Source organism: Cydia splendana, chromosome 2, assembly GCF_910591565.1.
Source record: "Cydia splendana chromosome 2, ilCydSple1.2, whole genome shotgun sequence".
In the NCBI taxonomy this organism is placed as follows: Eukaryota; Metazoa; Arthropoda; class Insecta; order Lepidoptera; family Tortricidae; genus Cydia; species Cydia splendana.
The window spans coordinates 17956564-17965825 of NC_085961.1; positions in this window are offsets into that span (position 1 = coordinate 17956564).

Below are 9262 nucleotides of genomic sequence, written 5' to 3' on the forward strand. Positions count from 1 at the left end.
CAGATTATTTTAAAATGTAGAAAATGGTTTCATGATGGTTTCATCTTTTTCGTAGTTTTCTGGTTTTGCTACGTTGTCATGTGTTTTTTTTGTTGTGTCACTTCAAAATGCATCCTGCTTTCATAGACAAAGATAGTATACCTAAGTAGGTATAAAATGATGAAGTCATCATTTTTAGCCTCCATATGCCTGAGCATAGGAGGACTCATTACTTAGTAGGGCTAAAGGTCCCATTAGAAAAAAAAATTGTAATTTTTAGAATATACACTGTTCTGTGCATACGCGGAATCTTCAAGCTATACCTTGTTTGTAACTACTAAGGATATATTTAATAACATCCGTCGGATTATACATTGAATATTATAGCTAAAATATGCCCCAACTAATCTGGTATAATATTCGTAGGATTAAATTCCAATTGAAGCTCGCATTTACCGGCAACCGGTTTTAAGTTCAACTAACACCACTGATATCGTTCAAACATTATTAATTTATTGCGTTATTTGCTTAGGTACATTTATCGAAGCGATATCTAAAGGCTGGAGACCGGCTACAAATTATAAAACCAATATGCTAATGTCACTGTCAGGGCAATTACAGAGATAGAAGTTAGATAATTACAGGCCAAATTCAAATTTCACAACTCATAATAGCGCCAGGAACTTTTACATAGGTAGGCGGCAATTATTGCTGAGCACGGTTACCTCGTAGTTCGGCTTTAACACACAAATTCAAAATGGTGAAAAAAGATATACCTACTAAATACTCCTAAAAATACGTGTGATACTTATAATGTACTGCGACCCACCCCGGCTTCGCACGGGTTAACAAATTATACACCTAAACCTTCCTCAAGAATCACTCTATTTATAGGTCAAACCGCATGAAAATCCGTTCAGTAGTTTTTGAGTTTTTGGCGAACAGACATACAAACAGACAGACGCGGCGGGGGACTTTATTATATAAGGTGTTTCTTTAATTGATAAAGTACAACACAGGTTGTTATTTATAAAACAGAATTATCCAGCGATTTCAGACAATGAAATCAGGCTCAGGCTACGCGGTTAGCCATGCTGACTCTGAGTAAGTATCGGCGGGTATTGGGTTAGTCATACATTTTATGACAATCTCGGTGCAGCGAAATGTTTTATGAGAGTCAATAACAGTAACCTTAGTTTTATTATATCTTTAGAAATATTTTTAGTTACCCTACTTCCCCTATATTCAAACCAAAATTCCAAAAGCACTAAAAGGTTATTTTCAAAAAAAATTACAGAGTTAAAGACCTATAATTTGTCTCATGTTAATTCATTCCATCGTGGTACGAAAATTAAGCCGTCCTTAACTACACCCATTTTTTTGCAATTCAACCATATAATGAGATTTTCAGCCCATATTTTTTACGAAGAAGAAAAATAGCACCGCCATACATCATTGTCAAGCTCGTCATTTTTATCAAAATTCAGTGTACATACTAGAGATGCACTGGATATCCTGTTACTATCCGGTATCCGGCCTATCCGGCCGTTATTTTAGTATCCGGACGGATACCGGATAGTGACCTACTATCCGGCCGGATACCGGATAGTAAAATTAACACATTTTGGGGTAAAAAATGGAATCTAAAAAACAGTCACGGTCATAATGCTAACGACACAGTAGATAGAAATGAATACGTAACCAATGTCACAATACACTTATTTGTTTACACAAAAATACGCGCGCGCACTTGTAACTATAAACGAACTTACTAAGTAATGACATGATAAAACTCGTTACGATCCTAGAAATGTGTCCGCGCGAACGTTCACTACGAAACAGTACGGTTACCATCAGTTTGTCACTGACATAAACGCCGTCGAGAACGTAATTTACTTTCTATACATCTCGCTCGCACTCGCATATTAGTGCAAACGGGATGTATAGAAAATAAATTACGTTCTCGACGACGTTTATGTCAGTGACAAACTGATGGTAACCGTACAGAGGGGCGATTTTTGAAATTCGATCGCTCGATTTCGTCACTCGAAAATCGGTGGAAAACTCGTGGAAAACGGCGAAAAGCTAATTTTTGAAATACAAGCGAAGTAATTTGTAATCGAGTGGTATTAACCACTCGTATTCAATTCTATTAGTAGAATTTAAATGCCTAGTAGTGGATATATTATTGAACGAAATACACGAAATCGAGCGGTCGAATTTCAAAAATTGGCCCCCAGGTCGAAACCTACACGACGCGCACCTGCAAAACTCAAAATATAGGTATAGTTCCGCCGGCCGAATATCCGGCGGCCGGATACCGGATATTCGGCCAGTGTCCAGGCCGGATATCCGGTATCCGGTATCCGGCCAAACAACTATCCGTTGCATCTCTAGTACATACTTATACACAATTAAGTAGGTGTATAACAATATTGCAGTGAATATAAAATCAAATGTGTACGAACGATGGGTGACTTGCGTGAGACTGAAAAAAACACTTGGATTGAAGTAAAAAAATCAGACAAACCCAGATGCAAACCCGACAAACGTCGTGCCGTGCCGCTGCTCTTATCTCGTAGCGTTTCCGACGTCAGAGCTTCATTTCAGGAAGACATTTATCACAGCATTTATCGACTTGTACAAATGTTATTTATTTCCCACTAAACAACTAAAATTATGTAATTAAATATTGGTAAGAAAGTAAAAACAGTTAAATATAATTACAACACAGGGGGCCCATTTTTGAATCTCGATCGTTCGATTTCGTCACTCGAAAATCGGTGGAAAACAGCGAAATGCTAATTTTTGAAATACGAGCGATAGAAATTCGGAATCTAGTGGTATTGACCATTTTTTAAATATTCGGAATTTTTTATTCATATACCTATATGGTACAAAAACAATTTAAAAAACAATAAATAAAAATAACTTAAAATTTCAATTATACTAAATACAAACTATTCTAAAATAAAATAAAACTAAACTAAATCTAAAAAAGGCCCCTGTGGCAAGGTCCCCAAGAATTAGTAAAATTTAAATGCCGGGTACTGGAGATATTATTGAACGAAATACACGAAATCGAGCGGTCGAAATTCAAAAATCGGCCCCCAGGTTCCATTAATTCTGAGAATGTTAAATTTCTAGTTTACTAATTCACGGTATACATATTCCTTTTACTAATTCCCTTTTATAAAAAAAAAGATTATGCTTTCTGGAAGAAATACGTATTTCTTAGATTTGATATACTTACCTACATTTTTTTAAAACATGCGTGTCGCCGAGTTTCTTGTGACAATATCTTCTCGGGGCTGAGGTGTAGGGTTAGAACCGTGTAACAGTACGAATGACCTCTGTCATCGTTTGTTAAAATTATGGGCAATTAATTACATATAAGGAAGCTTTTGGTTGTATTAAATTAGTTGGGAAAACAGAATACTCATAAAGTTGTTCTCTGACTTTATTAACTAATGAATTGGAAGCACAATTGTATACATAAGAGGCTTTAGATTGATGAAGATATCTTTTTCAGTTGTTTTATGTGTAATATAGCAAGCAAAGGCAGATATTTACTTTAAATAGCGAACATTTATCATATTAAAAATAAAATGAACAAAGAAGAGTTTGAATGTTGAAATTTGTGGTTAAAAAGAAAATTATTGTCATTAAATATTGTTGTAAGAAATAAGATCATATGCCTAGGAAGGATCATATGAATAAGGAATTTTAGCCATAATTAACAATGGAAATATCGGAAAACTTAAAGAAAAGCTTGTAAATAATTTGCTAGGTGAAAATTGTATACTACAAAGGCAAACAGAAAAACTAATGAAAATTCTTGACATAAATGTTAATTAATGCTATAGAATAATAGAATATTTGTTAAAAGTTAGTTTTAGTCATATTTTATAGAGAAAATAATGGTAAATTTGGAAGAAACATATAAATAAAAATGTTAGGTTATTTTGTTCATAATTGTAAAAGTAAGGAAATATGATTATAGCAGAGTATTGCAATATATTAATTAAGTATAAATACATCAGATTTCGTATTGAAATTCATCTAAAAAGCAAGTATTTAGTTTAAAATACTGAAAAATAATTTCCCAAAGGAAAATTTCCATAATTTAAATTCAAAATGAACCTTAATCTCAACAAAATAAGGTTCTAATTTGCTTGCACCCTAGTATCGAAAATTCGAATTAAGATCGGTAGAAAAAGACAAGTATATGAAAATGAGACAGAGGGGACGAAATGGACGAAAGAGACGATTAGGACGGCGAGTACCATAATCTGAGAGTATAAAAGGAAGAGCCACACCTGAGAGAGGGTCATTCAGTCTACAGCAGCGGTCCAGGGAAGATCTCCTAAGAAGAAAGAAGAGGAAGCAGTCAAAGAGCCACGGAGCAGCCAAAGGAGCAGTTGAAGAAGCCGGGAATACCAGCGGAGCCCGAGGACATCTGTGGAGCCCTAGGACGCCAGCGAAGCCCTACGGAGCCTTACAGCGGGGTCAAGATCGCCAGCGAAGCCCTACGGAGCCCTACAGCGGGGTCAAGATCGCCAGCGGAGCCCTATAGCGGAGCCGAGGACGACAACGAAGCCCTACGGAGGAGCTCCGGACAGCGGAGTCAGTGGGTAGACTTCGCCCAGCGGGCAGTCGCCTCACCAGTCCGGGCAACGAGGCTTCAGAAGCAGAGCGACGGCTACTAGATCCGAAGCTTCGAATTCCAGTCTAGCTCCGAGAACTTCTGTGAGTGTTTAAATATTTTTCATATTAATTTACTTAGATATTTCTACTACAACTAAATAAATAAAAGTAGAATAAAAGAAATAAGTTTTGTGGAATTTTCCTGGTTAAAATGGGAATCAAATATCAGATTTGTATAAGTATCAAAATATTTTCCTGGCTTAGCGAAAGTGATAAAGTACGACTGATTGAAAAGGATCAGTGAGATAAGAATAATTGACAGTATGAATGTTATGAATGCAAGAGCAATATTTAGAATGCCCAAGCTTTCCTTTTGAGAATAAACGCATAAGCAAATTGAATTTATACAAGTATAACTAAGTTTCAAAGAAAGGACCATGGGCAAATTTGTATGGGCACTGTCCCCACCCACCAACAGAAATGAAACATGTCTCATTTAATAGATCTTGGCAAACTGATGATTTTTTACTATGACGAGAATCGCCCTATGTATGGGGTTTTTTTCTGTCCCTAAGCAGTTATGTTTTCATGGCGGTGTTCCGGTTTGAAGGGTGAGACATGGCAGTGCAATTACTGGGTATTGTGGCATAAGATCTTTACGTCACATGGTCGGTAACTCGGTAACGCGTATTACGTGATAACCATGAGTTGTTACATCCGTCTATAGGCTGCGGTGACTGTTTACCATCACGCAGCCCCGCATGCTTGTTTATCAATCAACTAGTATAATAAAAAAACAAAAACTTTCAATGAAATGAGCAAAAAATATGTAAAAACAAAACACGGTTTCCCAAGAAAATCCCATACATATGGCGATCCTCGTCATAGTAAAAAATCATCAGGTTGCTAAGATCTATTAAATGAGACATGTTTCATTTCTGTTGGTGGGTGGAAATTTACAGAGGCTGTGTCTACATGGAACCTTCGCTCCTACAAGACCTCACGTCAAAGAAATTCAATTTAAATGATTCTTTTTAGGGTTCCGTACCCAAAGGGTAAAACGGGACCCTATTACTAAGACTTCGCTGTCCGTCCGTCCGTCCGTCCGTCCGTCCGTCCGTCCGTCCGTCCGTCCTTCCGTCTGTCACCAGGCTGTATCTCACGAACCGTGATAGCTAGACAGTTGAAATTATCACAGATGATGTATTTCAGTTGCCGCTATAACAACAAATACTAAAAACAGAATAAAATAAAGATTTAAATGGGGCTCCCATACAATAAACGTGATTTTTGACCAAAGTTAAGCAACGTCGGGAGTGGTCAGTACTTGGATGGGTGACCGTTTTTTTTTTGCTTTTTTTTTTGTTTTTTTTTTATATGGTACGGAACCCTTCGTGCGCGAGTCCGACTCGTTATATTCAACTTAAATAGAGACACATAGCTTTGCAATTTTTATGTACAATAGCTTTGAATTTGTTCAAGAGAATTTTTTTTTTGTATAATCTTTAGATTTTCGTTTCGTTTTTTTTTTAAATCTAGTCACGTTGATAGGCATACTGGTGAGTTTTCTGGTGGTCTCTTTCTCCCAGTCGAGTAGGTTCCGAAACCACAGTAGAGGCTTTTAGGATAAGGTTAGGCAGGTAACATCATAGGGCTAAAATAAATAAAATCAAATACAAAACTCCTCATCCAAAATAAATAAAATCATTTTTTTAGATAATAAATGCTTTAAAATCTATTCTGATGTTTGCTTTAATAATGCACCTCTCTCTCTCTCTAAAGTACCCGAGTTACTATTTATCGCAATGTAGGTTCCTACCACTTGATCACAAGCCTGGTTGATTTAGTAAGATAAGCCACACACGCATGAAACTTTGGACATTCTGGGGATCTTCATGGTAAGTAGTTGGTAAATTTTTAGGTTAACTTTCAAAAGATTTAATTTTGCTTTTGATGGGGTAATCATTAGAATATTGGGCCGTCATCGTCTAGTTAGGTATTTGTAAGGTGGGATTGCTTCAACCGGTGGTAGTTTTTGACATTCATAAGTACATTTTAATAAGCCTAAAATTGAAGAATAGACTTTCCTTTCACAATTAATAAACAAAATATACTTAGATAAACAATAACACCTACTGTGGATAGAGGCATGGACTAAAGTTAGTAAGCCCTAGGTTGAAATCAAATTTGAGAATGTCATGTAAAAAATCTTGGGATTAGTTGCCAAGCAGACCCCAGGCTCAATGGGAATGAGCCGTGACAAAAAGCCGGGACAACGCAAGGAAGATGATAATGATCAGAAAAATAGGATATTTAAGTAACGACATGCATGCATACAAAGAGAGTTTACCATATTATCCTAAAATGATCCTAAATATCATTAATCATTTATTCGTTGCAACCATGGTGTAATAGATGTTGATTTGGCACTTGGCACCCAAAACATCTGTACCTAATAGGCAACGGGTACCTAAGTACTTGTTGGAATGTTGCCACTGGTGCTCTGAATAACAAAGGTGCACGTGGACAATGTACGAATACGTGCCGTAGTGGTAACAGTAACTTTACCGTAATCGCAACTCGTTTTAATTTCAATCTGTAAATCCTGGGCTATAAAGGGTCAAATGGTCTTTGCATCGCCACTTCACCCGCGGTACGTCTGGGTCACGCCCACTACTACAGTTTATGGACCCAACACGTAAACTGAAAATGGAGATAATCTTTATGCGAGGGGCGGCGAGGATTATTTACTACTGTAACGCTCCCTAGGGTACGACGCCCCTGAAACCGCCACACTTTATACATTAGTAGCACTATCATACGTAAGATTAAATTAACTTAACACAGGAGCTAGTTATCAAAGTTTCTTGTTTGCAACTTATTATTTAGTAGAAAAGTTTGTCAGTTTAAGGTCCCTTATTTTTGAAAGTTTTAGACTTAACTAACATTATTCAATAAACTTTGCAGATTCAAATTATAATTTTGTAATAATAATTCAGTTGAGTAGATAGTTTGCAAAAAAATATTTAAAAATCACTAACACCTTATAAAACAAAGTCCCCCGTAAAAAATATATACCTACTTACTCTTATTTATTCCCATTCCCACCCAATGCCTTCTGGCTGACGGTTAACTACCATTTAGCACTGAGAATACTTAACCCAATTAAGGTAAAAAGTCCCTTTAAATAGTTAAACGCTTTGTAGGAATTGTAGGTCAATTAACAGATGGCTAGATTCATTAACAGGATTTTCAGCTCTGTTTGGACTTGGAGTGATATTTTAACTACAAGTGGGCACTGGCACACTGACTGAGTTGTAGATTATTTTGCAATCCTACTTACTTGGATGCGGTTAGGTTCAATATACATATCTTAGAACAGGGGTTCCCAAACTGTGCGCCGCGGCGCCCTGGAGCGCCGTAGACAGTAGATAGGGGCGCCGTGAGGCAATCCTCCTCACCATGTTAACTATAATATTTCGAATAGGTTATAGCTAGGTTAGGGCGCCGCCGCCGAAATTTTAAACTTGCAAGTGCGCCGCGGACTGAAAAAGTTTGGGAACCCCTGTCTTATAACCATTTGTACAGACTGACTTGAGGAAAACGTTCTCAACTTGCTTGCAACCAGCCACATGGTTTTTAAGGTGCAGTGGGTTCAACCAGCACTTTTGGAAAGGACTATGCGTCAAAATTGCCCCAAAACCAACAGAGTTCAGAGTTAGGTCATTAGATAGGTATTTTTCTGTACTTCATTTCGTTCTATGGGCACCAAGCGGAATTCCATTGCAGAACTGAGAATTTGGTTTATTAGTCAAAATGTCGTCACCCTTATTACCTAGGCAATAGAGTCTACAGCCGGGCGAGCGCGGCAAATCATTCGGTGTGCTCGCCCGGCGGTGCGCGAACACATAAGATCTACCCAGCAGCAATTAATTTACTTACTTGGACTCTATTGCCTAGGTAATAAGGGTGACGATATTTTGGATAAAATACCAATATTCTGCAATGGAATTCCGATTGGTGCCCATAGAAAAAAATGAAGTATATACATAGAAATACCTATCTATTACCTTACTCTCATTTTTGTTGGCGTTGGGTCCAGGCTCCATACAAAGTTGCCCATGTATGATATTATACCAGTTGCGGTGGAGACTGCAGCATCTTGGGGTGCGGAGGTGAAGTTTGTGTAGGAACTGGGTCGGCGACTGAGATAGGGGTTGCGATCCTCGCTCCAGATCGTACCTGATGGTCCAACAGATCTCCTTGGCAATTCAACGGGGCAACGCTGCCAGTGTCATGGGGACGTTTGGGCCGGCTACGCCTAAGCCTAGCCTACATAGCCTACCATAAGCCTAGCTTAATTCAGTGGTTAAGATTGACAAAGCCTGTTACGGATTGCATCATTTGTAAGTAGATAACGAAGTCTGTAGCTGATTTACTTTTGTGTCCATTTGACAAAGCCTGCGTAGCTGATCACGACCTATGCATAGACTTTCTATTTACTACTTTATATTGCTTACCTACTTGAAAATTAAACAACAAATATTATGTAAACCTACTGTAGAATGTATGATGTGAGTGGGTTGAGATATAAAGCCAGCGAAGTAAGACAAGTGTGTTGATGTATGGTTGCTAG